Source organism: Phalangium opilio, unplaced genomic scaffold, assembly GCF_054372755.1.
Source record: "Phalangium opilio isolate 3A_F unplaced genomic scaffold, DU_Popi_V2 ptg000092l_1, whole genome shotgun sequence".
Taxonomy (NCBI): Eukaryota; Metazoa; Arthropoda; class Arachnida; order Opiliones; family Phalangiidae; genus Phalangium; species Phalangium opilio.
The window spans coordinates 2,974,285-2,993,125 of record NW_028324197.1 but is presented as its reverse complement, the minus strand read 5'-3'; the positions used below and the strand labels follow the sequence as shown (position 1 = coordinate 2,993,125).

Here is an 18,841-nt window from a genome sequence, read left to right as displayed (position 1 = left end):
AAATAATAGGGCAAAAGTTCCGATGAGATAATTTAGTTAAATTACTGGAGTATTCAGCATTCAAGTCGCTTCAAAGCAAGGGCTCTGTGGCTTAGTGTTTAAAGCGCCTGTCTTGTAAACAGGAGGTCATGAGTTCGATTCTCGTCGGAGCCTCGCTGTTATATTACTTGAACTAGATTTCGTAGCTATTAAATTTTGAAAAATTGAAAATAATTGTTGATTTAGATATGCATATATGCAAACAATAGTGTAAAAGTTCCGATGAGATAATTTAGTTAATTTACTGAAATATTCAGAATTCATATCACTTCAAAGCAAGGGCTCCGTGGCTTAGTGGTTTAAGCGCCTGTCTAGTAAACAGGAGATCATGAGTTCGATTCTCGTCGGAGCCTCGCTGTTAAGTTACCTGAACTAGACTTCGTAGCTATATAATTTTGAAAAATTAAAATAATAGGGCAAAAGTTCCGATGAGATAATTTAGTTAAATTACTGGAATATTCAGCATTCATGTCGCTTCAAAGCAAGGGCTCCGTGGCTTAGTGGTTAAAGCGCCTGTCTTGTAAACAAGAGATCATGAGTTCGATTCTCGTCGGAGCCTCGCTGTTATATTACTTGAACTAGATTTCGTAGCTATTAACTTTTGAAAAATTGAAAATAATTGTTGATTTAGATATGCATATATGCAAACAATAGTGTAAAAGTTCCGATGATATAATTTAGTTAATTTACTGAAATATTCAGAATTCATATCACTTCAAAGCAAGGGCTCCGTGGCTTAGTGGTTTAAGCGCCTGTCTAGTAAACAGGAGATCATGAGTTCGATTCTCGTCGGAGCCTCGCTGTTAAGTTACCTGAACTAGACTTCGTAGCTATATAATTTTGAAAAATTAAAATAATAGGGCAAAAGTTCCGATGAGATAATTTAGTTAAATTACTGGAATATTCAGCATTCATGTCGCTTCAAAGCAAGGGCTCCGTGGCTTAGTGGTTAAAGCGCCTGTCTTGTAAACAAGAGATCATGAGTTCGATTCTCGTCGGAGCCTCGCTGTTATATTACTTGAACTAGATTTCGTAGCTATTAACTTTTGAAAAATTGAAAATAATTGTTGATTTAGATATGCATATATGCAAACAATAGTGTAAAAGTTCCGATGATATAATTTAGTTAATTTACTGAAATATTCAGAATTCATATCACTTCAAAGCAAGGGCTCCGTGGCTTAGTGGTTTAAGCGCCTGTCTAGTAAACAGGAGATCATGAGTTCTATTCTCGTCGGAGCCTCGCTGTTAAGTTACTTGAACTAGACTTCGTAGCTATATAATTTTGAAAAATTAAAATAATAGGGCAAAAGTTCCGATGAGATAATTTAGTTAAATTACTGGAGTATTCAGCATTCAAGTCGCTTCAAAGCAAGGGCTCTGTGGCTTAGTGTTTAAAGCGCCTGTCTTGTAAACAGGAGGTCATGAGTTCGATTCTCGTCGGAGCCTCGCTGTTATATTACTTGAACTAGATTTCGAAGCTATTAAATTTTGAAAAATTGAAAATAATTGTTGATTTAGATATGCATATATGCAAACAATAGTGTAAAAGTTCCGATGAGATAATTTAGTTAATTTACTGAAATATTCAGAATTCATATCACTTCAAAGCAAGGGCTCCGTGGCTTAGTGGTTTAAGCGCCTGTCTAGTAAACAGGAGATCATGAGTTCGATTCTCGTCGGAGCCTCGCTGTTAAGTTATCTGAACTAGACTTCGTAGCTATATAATTTTGAAAAATTAAAATAATAGGGCAAAAGTTCCGATGAGATAATTTAGTTAAATTACTGGAATATTCAGCATTCATGTCGCTTCAAAGCAAGGGCTCCGTGGCTTAGTGGTTAAAGCGCCTGTCTTGTAAACAGGAGATCATGAGTTCGATTCTCGTCGGAGCCTCGCTGTTATATTACTTGAACTAGATTTCGTAGCTATTAACTTTTGAAAAATTGAAAATAATTGTTGATTTAGATATGCATATATGCAAACAATAGTGTAAAAGTTCCGATGATATAATTTAGTTAATTTACTGAAATATTCAGAATTCATATCACTTCAAAGCAAGGGCTCCGTGGCTTAGTGGTTTAAGCGCCTGTCTAGTAAACAGGAGATCATGAGTTCGATTCTCGTCGGAGCCTCGCTGTTCAGTTACTTGAACTAGATTTCGTAGCTATATAATTTTGAAAAATTAAAATAATAGGGCAAAAGTTCCGATGAGATAATTTAGTTAAATTACTGGAATATTCAGCATTCAAGTCGCTTCAAAGCAAGGGCTCCGTGGCTTAGTGGTTAAAGCGCCTGTCTAGTAAACAGGAGATCATGAGTTCGATTCTCGTCGGAGCCTCGCTGTTATGTTACTTGAACTAGATTTCGTAGCTATATAATTTTGAAAAATTAAAATAATAGGGCAAAAGTTCCGATGAGATAATTTAGTTAAATTACTGGAATATTCAGCATTCATGTCGCTTCAAAGCAAGGGCTCCGTGGCTTAGTGGTTTAAAGCGCCTGTCTAGTAAACAGGAGATCATGAGTTCGATTCTCGTCGGAGCCTCGCTGTTATGTTACTTGAACTAGATTTCGTAGCTATATAATATTGAAAAATTAAAATAATAGGGCAAAAGTTTCGATGAGATAATTTAGTTAATTTACTGAAATATTCTGCATTCATATCGCTTCAAAGCAACGGCTCCGTGGCTTAGTGATTAAAGCGCCTGTCTTGTAAACAGGAGGTCATGAGTTCGATTCTCGTCGGAGCCTCGCTGTTATATTACTTGAACTAGATTTCGTAGCTATTAAACTTTGAAAAATTGAAAATAATTGTTGATTTAGATATGCATATATGCAAACAATAGTGTAAAAGTTCCGATGAGATAATTTAGTTAATTTACTGAAATATTCAGAATTCATATCACTTCAAAGCAAGGGCTCCGTGGCTTAGTGGTTTAAGCGCCTGTCTAGTAAACAGGAGACCATGAGTTCGATTCTCGTCGGAGCCTCGCTGTTAAGTTACTTGAACTAGATTTCGTAGCTATATAATTTTGAAAAATTAAAATAATAGGGCAAAAGTTCCGATGAGATAATTTAGTTAAATTACTGGAATATTCAGCATTCAAGTCGCTTCAAAGCAAGGGCTCCGTGGCTTAGTGGTTAAAGCGCCTGTCTAGTAAACAGGAGATCATGAGTTCGATTCTCGTCGGAGCCTCGCTGTTATGTTACTTGAACTAGATTTCGTAGCTATATAATTTTGAAAAATTAAAATAATAGGGCAAAAGTTCCGATGAGATAATTTAGTTAAATTACTGGAATATTCAGCATTCATGTCGCTTCAAAGCAAGGGCTCCGTGGCTTAGTGGTTAAAGCGCCTGTCTAGTAAACAGGAGATCATGAGTTCGATTCTCGTCGGAGCCTCGCTGTTATATTATTTGAACTAGATTTCGTAGCTATTAAATTTTGAAAAATTGAAAATAATTGTTGATTTAGATATGCATATATGCAAACAATAGTGTAAAAGTTCCGATGATATAATTTAGTTAATTTACTGAAATATTCAGAATTCATATCACTTCAAAGCAAGGGCTCCGTGGCTTAGTGGTTTAAGCGCCTGTCTAGTAAACAGGAGATCATGAGTTCGATTCTCGTCGGAGCCTCGCTGTTAAGTTACTTGAACTAGACTTCGTAGCTATATAATTTTGAAAAATTAAAATAATAGGGCAAAAGTTCCGATGAGATAATTTAGTTAAATTACTGGAATATTCAGAATTCAAGTCGCTTCAAAGCAAGGGCTCCGTGGCTTAGTGGTTAAAGCGCCTGTCTAGTAAACAGGAGATCATGAGTTCGATTCTCGTCGGAGCCTCGCTGTTATGTTACTTGAACTAGATTTCGTAGCTATATAATTTTGAAAAATTAAAATAATAGGGCAAAAGTTCCGATGAGATAATTAGGTTAAATTACTGGAATATTCAGCATTCAAGTCGCTTCAAAGCAAGGGCTCCGTGGCTTAGTGGTTAAAGCGCCTGTCTAGTAAACAGGAGGTCATGAGTTCGATTCTCGTCGGAGCCTCGCTGTTATAATACTTGAACTAGATTTCGTAGCTATTAAATTTTGAAAAATTGAAAATAATTGTTGATTTAGATATGCATATATGCAAACAATAGTGTAAAAGTTCCGATGATATAATTTAGTTAATTTACTGAAATATTCAGAATTCATATCACTTCAAAGCAAGGGCTCCGTGGCTTAGTGGTTTAAGCGCCTGTCTAGTAAACAGGAGATCATGAGTTCGATTCTCGTCGGAGCCTCGCTGTTAAGTTACTTGAACTAGACTTCGTAGCTATATAATTTTGAAGAATTAAAATAATAGGGCAAAAGTTCCGATGAGATAATTTAGTTAAATTACTGGAATATTCAGCATTCGTGTCGCTTCAAAGCAAGGGTTCCGTGGCTTAGTGGTTAAAGCGCCTGTCTAGTAAACAGGAGATCATGAGTTCGATTCTCATCGTAGCCTCGCTGTTATGTTACTTGAACTAGATTTCGTAGATATATCATATTGAAAAATTAAAATAATAGGGCAAAAGTTTCGATGAGATAATTTAGTTAATTTACTGAAATATTCTGCATTCATATCGCTTCAAAGCAAGGGCTCCGTGGCTTAGTGATTAAAGCGCCTGTCTTGTAAACAGGAGGTCATGAGTTCGATTCTCGTCGGAGCCTCGCTGTTATAATACTTGAACTAGATTTCGTAGCTATTAAATTTTGAAAAATTGAAAATAATTGTTGATTTAGATATGCATATATGCAAACAATAGTGTAAAAGTTCCGATGATATAATTTAGTTAATTTACTGAAATATTCAGAATTCATATCACTTCAAAGCAAGGGCTCCGTGGCTTAGTGGTTTAAGCGCCTGTCTAGTAAACAGGAGATCATGAGTTCGATTCTCGTCGGAGCCTCGCTGTTAAGTTACTTGAACTAGACTTCGTAGCTATATAATTTTGAAGAATTAAAATAATAGGGCAAAAGTTTCGATGAGATAATTTAGTTAATTTACTGGAATATTCAGCATTCATGTCGCTTCAAAGCAAGGGCTCAGTGGCTTAGTGGTTAAAGCGCCTGTCTAGTAAACAGGAGATCATGAGTTCGATTCTCGTCGGAGCCTCGCTGTTATATTACTTGAACTAGATTTCGTAGCTATTAAATTTTGAAAAATAGAAAATAATTGTTGATTTAGATATGCATATATGCAAACAATAGTGTAAAAGTTCCGATGATATAATTTAGTTAATTTACTGGAATATTCAGAATTCATAGCACTTCAAAGAAAGGGCTCCGTGGCTTAGTGGTTTAAGCGCCTGTCTAGTAAACAGGAGATCATGAGTTCGATTCTCGTCGGAGCCTCGCTGTTAAGTTACTTGAACTAGACTTCGTAGCTATATAATTTTGAAAAATTAAAATAATAGGGCAAAAGTTCCGATGAGATAATTTAGTTAAATTACTGGAATATTCAGCATTCAAGTCGCTTCAAAGCAAGGGCTCCGTGGCTTAGTGGTTAAAGCGCCTGTCTAGTAAACAGGAAATCATGAGTTCGATTCTCGTCGGGGCCTCGCTGTTATGTTACTTGAACTAGATTTCGTAGCTATATAATTTTGAAAAATTAAAATAATAGGGTAAAAGTTTCGATGAGATAATTTAGTTAATTTACTGAAATATTCTGCATTCATATCGCTTCAATGCAAGGGCTCTGTGGCTTAGTGGTTAAAGCGCCTGTCTTGTAAACAGGAGATCATGAGTTCGATTTTCGTCGGTGCCTCGCTGTTATATTACTTGAACTAGATTTCGTAGCTATTAAATTTTGAAAAATTAAAATAATAGGGCAAAAGTTCCGATGAGATAATTTAGTTAAATTAATGGAATATTCAGCATTCATGTCGCTTCAAAGCAAGGGTTCCGTGGCTTAGTGGTTAGAGTGCCTGTCTAGTAAACAGGAGATCATGAGTTCGATTCTCGTCGGGGCCTCGCTGTTATGTTACTTGAACTAGATTTCGTAGCTATATAATTTTGAAAAATTAAAATAATAGGGTAAAAGTTTCGATGAGATAATTTAGTTAATTTACTGAAATATTCTGCATTCATATCGCTTCAATGCAAGGGCTCTGTGGCTTAGTGGTTAAAGCGCCTGTCTTGTAAACAGGAGATCATGAGTTCGATTTTCGTCGGAGCCTCGCTGTTATATTACTTGAACTAGATTTCGTAGCTATATAATTTTGAAAAATTAAAATAATAGGGCAAAAGTTCCGATGAGATAATTTAGTTAAATTACTGGAATATTCAGCATTCATGTCGCTTCAAAGCAAGGGCTCCGTGGCTTAGTGGTTAAAGCGCCTGTCTAGTAAACAGGAGATCATGAGTTCGATTCTCGTCGGAGCCTCGCTGTTATATTACTTGAACTAGATTTCGTAGCTATTAAATTTTGAAAAATTAAAATAATTGTTGATTTAGATATGCATATATGCAAACAATAGTGTAAAAGTTCCGATGATATAATTTAGTTAATTTACTGAAATATTCAGAATTCATATCACTTCAAAGCAAGGGCTCCGTGGCTTAGTGGTTTAAGCGCCTGTCTAGTAAACAGGAGATCATGAGTTCGATTCTCGTCGGAGCCTCGCTGTTAAGTTACTTGAACTAGACTTCGTAGCTATTAAATTTTGAAAAATTAATATAATAGGGCAAAAGTTCCGATGAGATAATTTAGTTAAATTACTGGAATATTCAGCATTCGTGTCGCCCTATTGTTTTAATTTTTCAAAATTTAATAGCTACGAAATCTAGGTCAAGTAACATAACAGCCAGGCTCCGACGAGAATCGAACTCATGATCTCCTGTTTACTAGACAGGCGCATTAACCACTAAGCCACGGAGCCCTTGCTTTGAAGCGATATGAATGCTGAATATTTCAGTAAATTAACTAAATTATCACATCGGAGCTTTTACACTATTGTTTGCTTATATGCATATCTAAATCAACTATTATTTTTAATTTTTCAAAATTTAATAGCTTCGAAATCTAGTTCAAGTAACATAACAGCGAGGCTACGACGAGAATCGAACTCATGATCTCCTGTTTACTAGACAGGCGCTTTAACCACTAAGCCACGGAGCCCTTGGTTTGAAGCGATATGAATGCAGAATATTACAGTAAATTAACTAAATTATCTCATGGGAACTTTTGCCCTATTATTTTAATTTTTCAAAATTATATAGCTACGAAATCTAGTTCAAGAAACATAACAGCGTGGCTCCGACGAGAATCGAACTCATGATCTCCTGTTTACTAGACAGGCGCTTTAACCACTAAGCCACGGAGCCCTTGCTTTGAAGCGACATGAATGCAGAATATTACAGTAAATTAACTAAATTATCTCATGGGAACTTTTGCCCTATTATTTTAATTTTTCAAAATTATTAAGCTACGAAATCTAGATCAAGTAACATAACAGCGAGGCTCCGACGAGAATCGAACTCATGATCTCCTGTTTACTAGACAGGCGCTTTAACCACTAAGCCACGGAGCCCTTGCTTTGAAGCGATATGAATGCTGAATATTTCAGTAAATTAACTAAATTATCTCATGGGAACTTTTACACTATTGTTTGCATATATGCACATCTAAATCAACTATTATTTTTAATTTTTCAAAATTTAATAGCTTCGAAATCTAGTTCAAGTAATATAACAGCAAGGCTCCGACGAGAATCGAACACATGATCTCCTGTTTACAAGACTGGCGCTTTAACCACTAAGCCACGGAGCCCGTGCTTTGAAGCGATATGAATGCAGAATATTTCAGTAAATTTACTAAATTATCTCATGGGAACTTTTGCCCTATTATTTTAATTTTTCAAAATTATATAGCTACGAAATCTAATTCAAGTAACATAACAGCGAGGCTCCGACGAGAATAGAACTCATGATCTCCTGTTTACTAGACAGGCGCTTTAACCACTAAAACACGGAGCCCTTGCTTTGAAGCGACATGAATGCTGAATATTCCAGTAATTTAACTAAATTAACTCATCGGAATTTTTACCCTATTGTTTTAATTTTTCAAAATTTAATAGCTACGAAATCTAGGTCAAGTAACATAACAGCCAGGCTCCGACGAGAATCGAACTCATGATCTCCTGTTTACTAGACAGGCGCATTAACCCTTAAGCCACGGAGCCCTTGCTTTGAAGCGATATGAATGCTGAATATTTCAGTAAATTAACTAAATTATCACATCGGAACTTATACACTATTGTTTGCTTATTTGCATATCTAAATCAACTATTATTTTTAATTTTTCAAAATTTAATAGCTTCGAAATCTAGTTCAAGTAATATAACAGCAAGGCTCCGACGAGAATCGAACACATGATCTCCTGTTTACAAGACTGGCGCTTTAACCATTAAGCCACGGAGCCCTTGCTTTGAAGCGATATGAATGCAGGATATTTCAGTAAATTAACTAAATTATATCTTGGGAACCTTTGCCCTATTGTTTTAATTTTTCAAAATCTAATAGCTAAGAAATCTAGGTCAAGTAACATAACAGCCAGGCTCCGACGAGAATCGAACTCATGATCTCCTGTTTACTAGACAGGCGCATTAACCACTAAGCCACGGAGCCCTTGCTTTGAAGCGATATGAATGCTGAATATTTCAGTAAATTAACAAAATTATCACATCGGAGCTTTTACACTATTGTTTGCTTATATGCATATCTAAATCAACTATTATTTTTAATTTTTCAAAATTTAATAGCTTCGAAATCTAGTTCAAGTAACATAACAGCGAGGCTCCGACGAGAATCGAACTCATGATCTCCTGTTTACTAGACAGGCGCTTTAACCACTAAGCCACGGAGCCCTTGCTTAGAAGCGACATGAATGCTGAATATTCCAGTAATTTAACTAAATTAACACATCGGAATTTTTACCCTATTGTTTTAATTTTTCAAAATTTAATAGCTACGAAATCTAGGTCAAGTAACATAACAGCCAGGCTCCGACGAGAGTCGAACTCATGATCTCCTGTTTACTAGACAAGCGCTTTAACCACTAAGCCACGGAGCCCTTGGTTTGAAGCGATATGAATGCAGAATATTACAGTAAATTAACTAAATTATCTCATGGGAACTTTTGCCCTATTATTTTAATTTTTCAAAATTATATAGCTACGAAATCTAGTTCAAGTAACATAACAGCGAGGCTCCGACGAGAATCGAACTCATGATCTCCTGTTTACTAGACAGGCGCTTTAACCACTAAGCCACGGAGCCCTTGCTTTGAAGCGACATGAATGCTGAATATTCCAGTAATTTAACTAAATTAACTCATCGGAATTTTTACCCTATTGTTTTAATTTTTCAAAATTTAATCGCTACGAAATCTAGGTCAAGTAACATAACAGCCAGGCTCCGACGAGAATCGAACTCATGTTCTCCTGTTTACTAGACAGGCGCATTAACCACTAAGCCACGGAGCCCTTGCTTTGAAGCGATATGAATGCTGAATATTTCAGTAAATTAACAAAATTATCACATCGGAACTTTTACACTATTGTTTGCTTATATGCATATCTAAATCAACTATTATTTTTAATTTTTCAAAATTTAATAGCTTCGAAATCTAGTTCAAGTAATATAACAGCGAGGCTCCGACGAGAATCGAACTCATGATCTTCTGTTTACAAGACAGGCGCTTTAACCACTAAGCCACGGAGCCCTTGGTTTGAAGCGATATGAATGCAGAATATTACAGTAAATTAACTAAATTATCTCATGGGAACTTTTGCCCTATTATTTTAATTTTTCAAAATTATTAAGATACGAAATCTAGATCAAGTAACATAACAGCGAGGCTCCGACGAGAATCGAACTCATGATCTCCTGTTTACTAGACAGGCGCTTTAACCACTAAGCCACGGAGCCCTTGCTTTGAAGCGATATGAATGCTGAATATTTCAGTAAATTAACTAAATTATCTCATGGGAACTTTTACACTATTGTTTGCATATATGCACATCTAAATCAACTATTATTTTTAATTTTTCAAAATTTAATAGCTTCGAAATCTAGTTCAAGTAATATAACAGCAAGGCTCCGACGAGAATCGAACACATGATCTCCTGTTTACAAGACTGGCGCTTTAACCACTAAGCCACGGAGCCCTTGCTTTGAAGCGATATGAATGCAGAATATTTCAGTAAATTAACTAAATTATCTCATGGGAACTTTTGCCCTATTATTTTAATTTTTCAAAATTATATAGCTACGAAATCTAATTCAAGTAGCATAACAGCGAGGCTCCGACGAGAATAGAGCTCATGATCTCCTGTTTACTAGACAGGCGCTTTAACCACTAAAACACGGAGCCCTTGCTTTGAAGCGACATGAATGCTGAATATTCCAGTAATTTAACTAAATTAACTCATCGGAATTTTTACCCTATTGTTTTAATTTTTCAAAATTTAATAGCTACGAAATCTAGTTCAAGTAACATAACAGCGAGGCTCCGACGAGAATCGAACTCATGATCTCCTGTTTACTAGACAGGCACATTAATCACTAAGCCACGGAGCCCTTGCTTTGAAGCGATATGAATGCTGAATATTTCAGTAAATTAACTAAATTATCACATCGGAACTTCTACACTACTGTTTGCTTATATGCATATCTAAATCAACTATTATTTTTAATTTTTCAAAATTTAATAGCTTCGAAATCTAGTTCAAGTAATATAACAGCTAGGCTCCGACGAGAATCGAACTCATGATCTCCTGTTTACAAGACAGGCGCTTTAACCACTAAGCCACGGAGCCCTTGCTTTGAAGCGATATGAATGTAGAATATTTCAGTAAATTAACTAAATTATCTCATGGGAACTTTTGCCCTATTATTTTAATTTTTCAAAATTATATAGCTACGAAATCTAGTTCAAGTAACATACCAGCGAGGCTCCGACGAGAATCGAACTCATGATCTCCTGTTTACTAAACAGGCGCTTTAACCACTAAGCCACGGAGCCCTTGCATTGAAGCGATATGAATGCTGAATATTTCAGTAAATTAACTAAATTATCTCATGGGAACTTTTACACTATTTTTTGCATATATGCATATCTAAATCAACTATTATTTTTAATTTTTCAAAATTAAATAGCTTCGAAATCTAGTTCAAGTAATATAACAGCAAGGCTCCGACGAGAATCGAACACATGATCTCCTGTTTACAAGACTGGCGCTTTAACCACTATGCCACGGAGCCCTTGCTTTGAAGCGATATGAATGCAGGATATTTCAGTAAATTAACTAAATTATCTCTTAGGAACTTTTGCCCTATTATTTTAATTTTTCAAAATTATATAGCTACGAAATCTAGTTCAAGTAACATAACAGCGAGGCTCCGACGAGAATCGAACTGATGATCTCCTGTTTACTAGACAGGCGCTTTAACCACTAAGCCACGGAGCCCTTGCTTTGAAGCGACATGAATGCTGAATATTCCAGTAATTTAACTAAATTAACTCCTCGGAATTTTTACCCTATTGTTTTAATTTTTCAAAATTTAATAGCTACGAATTCTAGGTCAAGTAACATAACAGCGAGGCTCCGACGAGAATCGATCTCATGATCTCCTGTTTACTAGACAGGCGCTTTAACCACTAAGCCACGGAGCCCTTGCTTTGAAGCGACATGAATGCTGAATATTCCAGTAATTTAACTAAATTATCACATCGGAACTTTTACACTATTGTTTGCTTATATGCATATCTAAATCAACTATTATTTTTAATTTTTCAAAATTTAATAGCTTCGAAATCTTGTTAAAGTAATATAACAGCTAGGCTCCGACGAGAATCGAACTCATGATCTCCTGTTTACAAGACTGGCGCTTTAACCACTAAGCCACGGAGCCCTTGCTTTGAAGCGATATGAATGCAGGATATTTCAGTAAATTAACTAAATTATCTCTTGGGAACTTTTGCCCTATTATTTTAATTTTTCAAAATTATATAGCTACGAAATCTTGTTCAAGTAACATAACAGCGAGGCTCCGACGAGAATCGAACTCATGATCTCCTGTTTACTAGACAGGCGCTTTAACCACTAAGCCACGGAGCCCTTGCTTTGAAGCGACATGAATGCTGAATGTTCCAGTAATTTAACTTAATTAACTCCTCGGAATTTTTACCCTATAGTTTTAATTTTTCAAAATTTAATAGCTTCGAAATCTAGCTCAACTAATATAACAGCAAGGCTCCGACGAGAATCGAACACATGATCTCCTGTTTACAAGACTGGCGCTTTAACCACTAAGCCACGGAGCCCAATCTTTGAAGCGATATGAATGCAGAATATTTCAGTAAATTAACTAAATTATCTCATGGGAACTTTTACACTATTGTTTGCATATTTTCGCATATCTAAATCAACTATTATTTTTAATTTTTCAAAATTTAATAGCTTCGAAATCTAGCTCAACTAATATAACAGCAAGGCTCCGACGAGAATCGAACACATGATCTCCTGTTTACAAGACTGGCGCTTTAACCACTAAGCCACGGAGCCCATGGTTTGAAGCGATATGAATGCAGAATATTCCAGTAAATTAACTAAATTATCTCATCGGAATTTTTACCCTATTGTTTTAATTTTTCAAAATTTAATAGCTTCGAAATCTAGTTCAACTAATATAACAGCAAGGCTCCGACGAGAATCGAACACATGATCTCCTGTTTACAAGACTGGCGCTTTAACCACTAAGCCGCGGAACCCTTGCCTTGAAGCGATATGAATGCAGGATATTTCAGTAAATTAACTAAATTATCTCTTGGGAACTTTTGCCCTATTATTTTAATTTTTCAAAATTATATAGCTACGAAATCTAGTTCAAGTAACATAACAGCGAGGCTCCGACGAGAATCGAACTCATGATCTCCTGTTTACTAGACAGGAGCTTTAACCACTAAGCCATGGAGCCCTTGCTTTGAAGCGACATGAATGCTGAATATTCCAGTAATTTAACTAAATTAACTCATCGGAATTTTTACCCTATTGTTTTAATTTTTCAAAATTTAATAGCTACGAAATCTAGGTCAAGTAACATAACAGCCAGGCTCCGACGAGAATCGAACTCATGATCTCCTGTTTACTAGACAGGCGCATTAACCCTTAAGCCACGGAGCCCTTGCTTTGAAGCGATATGAATGCTGAATATTTCAGTAAATTAACTAAATTATCACATCGGAACTTATACACTATTGTTTGCTTATATGCATATCTAAATCAACTATTATTTTTAATTTTTCAAAATTTAATAGCTTCGAAATCTAGTTCAAGTAATATAACAGCAAGGCTCCGACGAGAATCGAACACATGATCTCCTGTTTACAAGAAAGGCGCTTTAACCATTAAGCCACGGAGCCCTTGCTTTGAAGCGATATGAATGCAGGATATTTCAGTAAATTAACTAAATTATATCTTGGGAACCTTTGCCCTATTGTTTTAATTTTTCAAAATTTAATAGCTACGAAATCTAGGTCAAGTAACATAACAGCCAGGCTCCGACGAGAATCGAACTCATGATCTCCTGTTTACTAGACAGGCGCATTAACCACTAAGCCACGGAGCCCTTGCTTTGAAGCGATATGAATGCTGAATATTTCAGTAAATTAACTAAATTATCACATCGGAGCTTTTACACTATTGTTTGCTTATATGCATATCTAAATCAACTATTATTTTTAATTTTTCAAAATTTAATAGCTTCGAAATCTAGTTCAAGTAACATAACAGCGAGGCTCCGACGAGAATCGAACTCATGATCTCCTGTTTACTAGACAGGCTCTTTAACCACTAAGCCACGGAGCCCTTGGTTTGAAGCGATATGAATGCAGAATATTACAGTAAATTAACTAAATTATCTCATGGGAACTTTTGCCCTATTATTTTAATTTTTCAAAATTATATAGCTACGAAATCTAGTTCAAGAAACATAACAGCGAGGCTCCGACGAGAATCGAACTCATGATCTCCTGTTTACTAGACAGGCGCTTTAACCACTAAGCCCCGGAGCCCTTGCTTTGAAGCGACATGAATGCTGAATATTCCAGTAATTTAACTAAATTAACTCATCGGAATTTTTACCCTATTGTTTTAATTTTTCAAAATTTAATCGCTACGAAATCTAGGTCAAGTAACATAACAGCCAGGCTCCGACGAGAATCGAACTCATGTTCTCCTGTTTACTAGACAGGCGCATTAACCACTAAGCCACGGAGCCCTTGCTTTGAAGCGATATGAATGCTGAATATTTCAGTAAATTAACTAAATTATCACATCGGAACTTATACACTATTGTTTGCTTATATGCATATCTAAATCAACTATTATTTTTAATTTTTCAAAATTTAATAGCTTCGAAATCTAGTTCAAGTAATATAACAGCAAGGCTCCGACGAGAATCGAACACATGATCTCCTGTTTACAAGAAAGGCGCTTTAACCATTAAGCCACGGAGCCCTTGCTTTGAAGCGATATGAATGCAGGATATTTCAGTAAATTAACTAAATTATATCTTGGGAACCTTTGCCCTATTGTTTTAATTTTTCAAAATTTAATAGCTACGAAATCTAGGTCAAGTAACATAACAGCCAGGCTCCGACGAGAATCGAACTCATGATCTCCTGTTTACTAGACAGGCGCATTAACCCTTAAGCCACGGAGCCCTTGCTTTGAAGCGATATGAATGCTGAATATTTCAGTAAATTAACTAAATTATCACATCGGAACTTATACACTATTGTTTGCTTATATGCATATCTAAATCAACTATTATTTTTAATTTTTCAAAATTTAATAGCTTCGAAATCTAGTTCAAGTAATATAACAGCAAGGCTCCGACGAGAATCGAACACATGATCTCCTGTTTACAAGAAAGGCGCTTTAACCATTAAGCCACGGAGCCCTTGCTTTGAAGCGATATGAATGCAGGATATTTCAGTAAATTAACTAAATTATATCTTGGGAACCTTTGCCCTATTGTTTTAATTTTTCAAAATTTAATAGCTACGAAATCTAGGTCAAGTAACATAACAGCCAGGCTCCGACGAGAATCGAACTCATGATCTCCTGTTTACTAGACAGGCGCATTAACCACTAAGCCACGGAGCCCTTGCTTTGAAGCGATATGAATGCTGAATATTTCAGTAAATTAACTAAATTATCACATCGGAGCTTTTACACTATTGTTTGCTTATATGCATATCTAAATCAACTATTATTTTTAATTTTTCAAAATTTAATAGCTTCGAAATCTAGTTCAAGTAACATAACAGCGAGGCTCCGACGAGAATCGAACTCATGATCTCCTGTTTACTAGACAGGCTCTTTAACCACTAAGCCACGGAGCCCTTGCTTTGAAGCGACATGAATGCTGAATATTCCAGTAATTTAACTAAATTAACTCATCGGAATTTTTACCCTATTGTTTTAATTTTTCAAAATTTAATCGCTACGAAATCTAGGTCAAGTAACATAACAGCCAGGCTCCGACGAGAATCGAACTCATGTTCTCCTGTTTACTAGACAGGCGCATTAACCACTAAGCCACGGAGCCCTTGCTTTGAAGCGATATGAATGCTGAATATTTCAGTAAATTAACTAAATTATCACATCGGAACTTATACACTATTGTTTGCTTATATGCATATCTAAATCAACTATTATTTTTAATTTTTCAAAATTTAATAGCTTCGAAATCTAGTTCAAGTAATATAACAGCAAGGCTCCGACGAGAATCGAACACATGATCTCCTGTTTACAAGAAAGGCGCTTTAACCATTAAGCCACGGAGCCCTTGCTTTGAAGCGATATGAATGCAGGATATTTCAGTAAATTAACTAAATTATATCTTGGGAACCTTTGCCCTATTGTTTTAATTTTTCAAAATTTAATAGCTACGAAATCTAGGTCAAGTAACATAACAGCCAGGCTCCGACGAGAATCGAACTCATGATCTCCTGTTTACTAGACAGGCGCATTAACCCTTAAGCCACGGAGCCCTTGCTTTGAAGCGATATGAATGCTGAATATTTCAGTAAATTAACTAAATTATCACATCGGAACTTATACACTATTGTTTGCTTATATGCATATCTAAATCAACTATTATTTTTAATTTTTCAAAATTTAATAGCTTCGAAATCTAGTTCAAGTAATATAACAGCAAGGCTCCGACGAGAATCGAACACACGATCTCCTGTTTACAAGAAAGGCGCTTAAACCATTAAGCCACGGTGCCCTTGCTTTGAAGCGATATGAATGCAGGATATTTCAGTAAATTAACTAAATTATATCTTGGGAACCTTTGCCCTATTGTTTTAATTTTTCAAAATTTAATAGCTACGAAATCTAGGTCAAGTAACATAACAGCCAGGCTCCGACGAGAATCGAACTCATGATCTCCTGTTTACTAGACAGGCGCATTAACCACTAAGCCACGGAGCCCTTGCTTTGAAGCGATATGAATGCTGAATATTTCAGTAAATTAACTAAATTATCACATCGGAGCTTTTACACTATTGTTTGCTTATATGCATATCTAAATCAACTATTATTTTTAATTTTTCAAAATTTAATAGCTTCGAAATCTAGTTCAAGTAACATAACAGCGAGGCTCCGACGAGAATCGAACTCATGATCTCCTGTTTACTAGACAGGCTCTTTAACCACTAAGCCACGGAGCCCTTGGTTTGAAGCGATATGAATGCAGAATATTACAGTAAATTAACTAAATTATCTCATGGGAACTTTTGCCCTATTATTTTAATTTTTCAAAATTATATAGCTACGAAATCTAGTTCAAGAAACATAACAGCGAGGCTCCGACGAGAATCGAACTCATGATCTCCTGTTTACTAGACAGGCGCTTTAACCACTAAGCCCCGGAGCCCTTGCTTTGAAGCGACATGAATGCTGAATATTCCAGTAATTTAACTAAATTAACTCATCGGAATTTTTACCCTATTGTTTTAATTTTTCAAAATTTAATCGCTACGAAATCTAGGTCAAGTAACATAACAGCCAGGCTCCGACGAGAATCGAACTCATGTTCTCCTGTTTACTAGACAGGCGCATTAACCACTAAGCCACGGAGCCCTTGCTTTGAAGCGATATGAATGCTGAATATTTCAGTAAATTAACTAAATTATCACATCGGAACTTATACACTATTGTTTGCTTATATGCATATCTAAATCAACTATTATTTTTAATTTTTCAAAATTTAATAGCTTCGAAATCTAGTTCAAGTAATATAACAGCAAGGCTCCGACGAGAATCGAACACATGATCTCCTGTTTACAAGAAAGGCGCTTTAACCATTAAGCCACGGAGCCCTTGCTTTGAAGCGATATGAATGCAGGATATTTCAGTAAATTAACTAAATTATATCTTGGGAACCTTTGCCCTATTGTTTTAATTTTTCAAAATTTAATAGCTACGAAATCTAGGTCAAGTAACATAACAGCCAGGCTCCGACGAGAATCGAACTCATGATCTCCTGTTTACTAGACAGGCGCATTAACTACTAAGCCACGGAGCCCTTGCTTTGAAGCGATATGAATGCTGAATATTTCAGTAAATTAACTAAATTATCACATCGGAGCTTTTACACTATTGTTTGCTTATATGCATATCTAAATCAACTATTATTTTTAATTTTTCAAAATTTAATAGCTTCGAAATCTAGTTCAAGTAACATAACAGCGAGGCTCCGACGAGAATCGAACTCATGATCTCCTGTTTACTAGACAGGCGCTTTAACCACTAAGCCACGGAGCCCTTGGTTTGAAGCGATATGAATGCAGAATATTACAGTAAATTAACTAAATTATCTCATGGGAACTTTTGCCCTATTATTTTAATTTTTCAAAATTATATAGCTACGAAATCTAGTTCAAGAAACATAACAGCGAGGCTCCGACGAGAACCGAACTCATGATCTCCTGTTTACTAGACAGGCGCTTTAACCACTAAGCCACGGAGCCCTTGCTTTGAAGCGACATGAATGCTGAATATTCCAGTAATTTAACTAAATTAACTCATCGGAATTTTTACCCTATTGTTTTAATTTTTCAAAATTTAATCGCTACGAAATCTAGGTCAAGTAACATAACAGCCAGGCTCCGACGAGAATCGAACTCATGTTCTCCTGTTTACTAGACAGGCGCATTAACCACTAAGCCACGGAGCCCTTGCTTTGAAGCGATATGAATGCTGAATATTTCAGTAAATTAACAAAATTATCACATCGGAACTTTTACACTATTGTTTGCTTATATGCATATCTAAATCAACTATTATTTTTAATTTTTCAAAATTTAATAGCTTCGAAATCTAGTTCAAGTAATATAACAGCAAGGCTCCGACGAGAATCGAACTCAAGATCTTCTGTTTACAAGACAGGCGCTTTAACCACTAAGCCACGGAGCCCTTGGTTTGAAGCGATATGAATGCAGAATATTACAGTAAATTAACTAAATTATCTCATGGGAACTTTTGCCCTATTATTTTAATTTTTCAAAATTATTAAGCTACGAAATCTAGATCAAGTAACATAACAGCGAGGCTCCGACGAGAATCGAACTCATGATCTCCTGTTTACTAGACAGGCGCTTTAACCACTAAGCCACGGAGCCCTTGCTTTGAAGCGATATGAATGCTGAATATTTCAGTAAATTAACTAAATTATCTCATGGGAACTTTT

At 35.9% G+C, this 18,841-nt stretch overlaps 46 non-coding genes across 46 annotated transcripts; 28 read left to right on the top strand and 18 right to left on the bottom strand.

Annotated features, from left to right (window-relative positions):
* The first annotated feature begins 80 nt into the window (after positions 1 to 80).
* TRNAT-UGU (transfer RNA threonine (anticodon UGU)) lies at positions 81 to 153 on the top strand. Its single transcript has one exon. It is a non-coding gene; the product is annotated as a tRNA-Thr (tRNA).
* Positions 154 to 319: 166 nt separating this feature from the next.
* On the top strand, positions 320 to 392 carry TRNAT-AGU (transfer RNA threonine (anticodon AGU)). Its single transcript has one exon. It is a non-coding gene; the product is annotated as a tRNA-Thr (tRNA).
* Positions 393 to 525: 133 nt separating this feature from the next.
* On the top strand, positions 526 to 598 carry TRNAT-UGU (transfer RNA threonine (anticodon UGU)). The gene has a single exon. It is a non-coding gene; the product is annotated as a tRNA-Thr (tRNA).
* Positions 599 to 764: 166 nt separating this feature from the next.
* Positions 765 to 837, top strand: TRNAT-AGU (transfer RNA threonine (anticodon AGU)). Its single transcript has one exon. It is a non-coding gene; the product is annotated as a tRNA-Thr (tRNA).
* A 133-nt stretch (positions 838 to 970) lies between these two features.
* TRNAT-UGU (transfer RNA threonine (anticodon UGU)) lies at positions 971 to 1,043 on the top strand. The gene has a single exon. It is a non-coding gene; the product is annotated as a tRNA-Thr (tRNA).
* Positions 1,044 to 1,415: 372 nt separating this feature from the next.
* Positions 1,416 to 1,488, top strand: TRNAT-UGU (transfer RNA threonine (anticodon UGU)). The gene has a single exon. It is a non-coding gene; the product is annotated as a tRNA-Thr (tRNA).
* A 166-nt stretch (positions 1,489 to 1,654) lies between these two features.
* On the top strand, positions 1,655 to 1,727 carry TRNAT-AGU (transfer RNA threonine (anticodon AGU)). Its single transcript has one exon. It is a non-coding gene; the product is annotated as a tRNA-Thr (tRNA).
* A 133-nt stretch (positions 1,728 to 1,860) lies between these two features.
* Positions 1,861 to 1,933, top strand: TRNAT-UGU (transfer RNA threonine (anticodon UGU)). Its single transcript has one exon. It is a non-coding gene; the product is annotated as a tRNA-Thr (tRNA).
* A 166-nt stretch (positions 1,934 to 2,099) lies between these two features.
* On the top strand, positions 2,100 to 2,172 carry TRNAT-AGU (transfer RNA threonine (anticodon AGU)). The gene has a single exon. It is a non-coding gene; the product is annotated as a tRNA-Thr (tRNA).
* A 133-nt stretch (positions 2,173 to 2,305) lies between these two features.
* On the top strand, positions 2,306 to 2,378 carry TRNAT-AGU (transfer RNA threonine (anticodon AGU)). The gene has a single exon. It is a non-coding gene; the product is annotated as a tRNA-Thr (tRNA).
* Positions 2,379 to 2,511: 133 nt separating this feature from the next.
* TRNAT-AGU (transfer RNA threonine (anticodon AGU)) lies at positions 2,512 to 2,585 on the top strand. Its single transcript has one exon. It is a non-coding gene; the product is annotated as a tRNA-Thr (tRNA).
* Positions 2,586 to 2,718: 133 nt separating this feature from the next.
* Positions 2,719 to 2,791, top strand: TRNAT-UGU (transfer RNA threonine (anticodon UGU)). The gene has a single exon. It is a non-coding gene; the product is annotated as a tRNA-Thr (tRNA).
* Positions 2,792 to 2,957: 166 nt separating this feature from the next.
* TRNAT-AGU (transfer RNA threonine (anticodon AGU)) lies at positions 2,958 to 3,030 on the top strand. Its single transcript has one exon. It is a non-coding gene; the product is annotated as a tRNA-Thr (tRNA).
* A 133-nt stretch (positions 3,031 to 3,163) lies between these two features.
* On the top strand, positions 3,164 to 3,236 carry TRNAT-AGU (transfer RNA threonine (anticodon AGU)). Its single transcript has one exon. It is a non-coding gene; the product is annotated as a tRNA-Thr (tRNA).
* Positions 3,237 to 3,369: 133 nt separating this feature from the next.
* TRNAT-AGU (transfer RNA threonine (anticodon AGU)) lies at positions 3,370 to 3,442 on the top strand. Its single transcript has one exon. It is a non-coding gene; the product is annotated as a tRNA-Thr (tRNA).
* Positions 3,443 to 3,608: 166 nt separating this feature from the next.
* Positions 3,609 to 3,681, top strand: TRNAT-AGU (transfer RNA threonine (anticodon AGU)). Its single transcript has one exon. It is a non-coding gene; the product is annotated as a tRNA-Thr (tRNA).
* A 133-nt stretch (positions 3,682 to 3,814) lies between these two features.
* TRNAT-AGU (transfer RNA threonine (anticodon AGU)) lies at positions 3,815 to 3,887 on the top strand. Its single transcript has one exon. It is a non-coding gene; the product is annotated as a tRNA-Thr (tRNA).
* A 133-nt stretch (positions 3,888 to 4,020) lies between these two features.
* Positions 4,021 to 4,093, top strand: TRNAT-AGU (transfer RNA threonine (anticodon AGU)). Its single transcript has one exon. It is a non-coding gene; the product is annotated as a tRNA-Thr (tRNA).
* A 166-nt stretch (positions 4,094 to 4,259) lies between these two features.
* On the top strand, positions 4,260 to 4,332 carry TRNAT-AGU (transfer RNA threonine (anticodon AGU)). Its single transcript has one exon. It is a non-coding gene; the product is annotated as a tRNA-Thr (tRNA).
* A 339-nt stretch (positions 4,333 to 4,671) lies between these two features.
* TRNAT-UGU (transfer RNA threonine (anticodon UGU)) lies at positions 4,672 to 4,744 on the top strand. The gene has a single exon. It is a non-coding gene; the product is annotated as a tRNA-Thr (tRNA).
* Positions 4,745 to 4,910: 166 nt separating this feature from the next.
* Positions 4,911 to 4,983, top strand: TRNAT-AGU (transfer RNA threonine (anticodon AGU)). The gene has a single exon. It is a non-coding gene; the product is annotated as a tRNA-Thr (tRNA).
* Positions 4,984 to 5,116: 133 nt separating this feature from the next.
* TRNAT-AGU (transfer RNA threonine (anticodon AGU)) lies at positions 5,117 to 5,189 on the top strand. The gene has a single exon. It is a non-coding gene; the product is annotated as a tRNA-Thr (tRNA).
* Positions 5,190 to 5,355: 166 nt separating this feature from the next.
* TRNAT-AGU (transfer RNA threonine (anticodon AGU)) lies at positions 5,356 to 5,428 on the top strand. Its single transcript has one exon. It is a non-coding gene; the product is annotated as a tRNA-Thr (tRNA).
* A 133-nt stretch (positions 5,429 to 5,561) lies between these two features.
* On the top strand, positions 5,562 to 5,634 carry TRNAT-AGU (transfer RNA threonine (anticodon AGU)). The gene has a single exon. It is a non-coding gene; the product is annotated as a tRNA-Thr (tRNA).
* Positions 5,635 to 5,973: 339 nt separating this feature from the next.
* Positions 5,974 to 6,046, top strand: TRNAT-AGU (transfer RNA threonine (anticodon AGU)). The gene has a single exon. It is a non-coding gene; the product is annotated as a tRNA-Thr (tRNA).
* A 133-nt stretch (positions 6,047 to 6,179) lies between these two features.
* On the top strand, positions 6,180 to 6,252 carry TRNAT-UGU (transfer RNA threonine (anticodon UGU)). The gene has a single exon. It is a non-coding gene; the product is annotated as a tRNA-Thr (tRNA).
* Positions 6,253 to 6,385: 133 nt separating this feature from the next.
* On the top strand, positions 6,386 to 6,458 carry TRNAT-AGU (transfer RNA threonine (anticodon AGU)). The gene has a single exon. It is a non-coding gene; the product is annotated as a tRNA-Thr (tRNA).
* Positions 6,459 to 6,623: 165 nt separating this feature from the next.
* On the top strand, positions 6,624 to 6,696 carry TRNAT-AGU (transfer RNA threonine (anticodon AGU)). Its single transcript has one exon. It is a non-coding gene; the product is annotated as a tRNA-Thr (tRNA).
* A 424-nt stretch (positions 6,697 to 7,120) lies between these two features.
* On the bottom strand, positions 7,121 to 7,193 carry TRNAT-AGU (transfer RNA threonine (anticodon AGU)). Its single transcript has one exon. It is a non-coding gene; the product is annotated as a tRNA-Thr (tRNA).
* Positions 7,194 to 7,326: 133 nt separating this feature from the next.
* On the bottom strand, positions 7,327 to 7,399 carry TRNAT-AGU (transfer RNA threonine (anticodon AGU)). The gene has a single exon. It is a non-coding gene; the product is annotated as a tRNA-Thr (tRNA).
* Positions 7,400 to 7,532: 133 nt separating this feature from the next.
* TRNAT-AGU (transfer RNA threonine (anticodon AGU)) lies at positions 7,533 to 7,605 on the bottom strand. Its single transcript has one exon. It is a non-coding gene; the product is annotated as a tRNA-Thr (tRNA).
* A 1,262-nt stretch (positions 7,606 to 8,867) lies between these two features.
* On the bottom strand, positions 8,868 to 8,940 carry TRNAT-AGU (transfer RNA threonine (anticodon AGU)). The gene has a single exon. It is a non-coding gene; the product is annotated as a tRNA-Thr (tRNA).
* Positions 8,941 to 9,073: 133 nt separating this feature from the next.
* TRNAT-AGU (transfer RNA threonine (anticodon AGU)) lies at positions 9,074 to 9,146 on the bottom strand. The gene has a single exon. It is a non-coding gene; the product is annotated as a tRNA-Thr (tRNA).
* A 133-nt stretch (positions 9,147 to 9,279) lies between these two features.
* On the bottom strand, positions 9,280 to 9,352 carry TRNAT-AGU (transfer RNA threonine (anticodon AGU)). Its single transcript has one exon. It is a non-coding gene; the product is annotated as a tRNA-Thr (tRNA).
* A 372-nt stretch (positions 9,353 to 9,724) lies between these two features.
* TRNAT-UGU (transfer RNA threonine (anticodon UGU)) lies at positions 9,725 to 9,797 on the bottom strand. Its single transcript has one exon. It is a non-coding gene; the product is annotated as a tRNA-Thr (tRNA).
* Positions 9,798 to 9,930: 133 nt separating this feature from the next.
* Positions 9,931 to 10,003, bottom strand: TRNAT-AGU (transfer RNA threonine (anticodon AGU)). Its single transcript has one exon. It is a non-coding gene; the product is annotated as a tRNA-Thr (tRNA).
* Positions 10,004 to 10,820: 817 nt separating this feature from the next.
* Positions 10,821 to 10,893, bottom strand: TRNAT-UGU (transfer RNA threonine (anticodon UGU)). The gene has a single exon. It is a non-coding gene; the product is annotated as a tRNA-Thr (tRNA).
* Positions 10,894 to 11,026: 133 nt separating this feature from the next.
* On the bottom strand, positions 11,027 to 11,099 carry TRNAT-AGU (transfer RNA threonine (anticodon AGU)). Its single transcript has one exon. It is a non-coding gene; the product is annotated as a tRNA-Thr (tRNA).
* A 578-nt stretch (positions 11,100 to 11,677) lies between these two features.
* On the bottom strand, positions 11,678 to 11,750 carry TRNAT-AGU (transfer RNA threonine (anticodon AGU)). The gene has a single exon. It is a non-coding gene; the product is annotated as a tRNA-Thr (tRNA).
* A 166-nt stretch (positions 11,751 to 11,916) lies between these two features.
* On the bottom strand, positions 11,917 to 11,989 carry TRNAT-UGU (transfer RNA threonine (anticodon UGU)). Its single transcript has one exon. It is a non-coding gene; the product is annotated as a tRNA-Thr (tRNA).
* Positions 11,990 to 12,122: 133 nt separating this feature from the next.
* TRNAT-AGU (transfer RNA threonine (anticodon AGU)) lies at positions 12,123 to 12,195 on the bottom strand. Its single transcript has one exon. It is a non-coding gene; the product is annotated as a tRNA-Thr (tRNA).
* Positions 12,196 to 12,981: 786 nt separating this feature from the next.
* TRNAT-AGU (transfer RNA threonine (anticodon AGU)) lies at positions 12,982 to 13,054 on the bottom strand. The gene has a single exon. It is a non-coding gene; the product is annotated as a tRNA-Thr (tRNA).
* A 4,789-nt stretch (positions 13,055 to 17,843) lies between these two features.
* On the bottom strand, positions 17,844 to 17,916 carry TRNAT-AGU (transfer RNA threonine (anticodon AGU)). The gene has a single exon. It is a non-coding gene; the product is annotated as a tRNA-Thr (tRNA).
* Positions 17,917 to 18,049: 133 nt separating this feature from the next.
* Positions 18,050 to 18,122, bottom strand: TRNAT-AGU (transfer RNA threonine (anticodon AGU)). The gene has a single exon. It is a non-coding gene; the product is annotated as a tRNA-Thr (tRNA).
* Positions 18,123 to 18,494: 372 nt separating this feature from the next.
* Positions 18,495 to 18,567, bottom strand: TRNAT-UGU (transfer RNA threonine (anticodon UGU)). Its single transcript has one exon. It is a non-coding gene; the product is annotated as a tRNA-Thr (tRNA).
* A 133-nt stretch (positions 18,568 to 18,700) lies between these two features.
* Positions 18,701 to 18,773, bottom strand: TRNAT-AGU (transfer RNA threonine (anticodon AGU)). Its single transcript has one exon. It is a non-coding gene; the product is annotated as a tRNA-Thr (tRNA).
* Between the last annotated feature and the right edge of the window lie 68 nt (positions 18,774 to 18,841).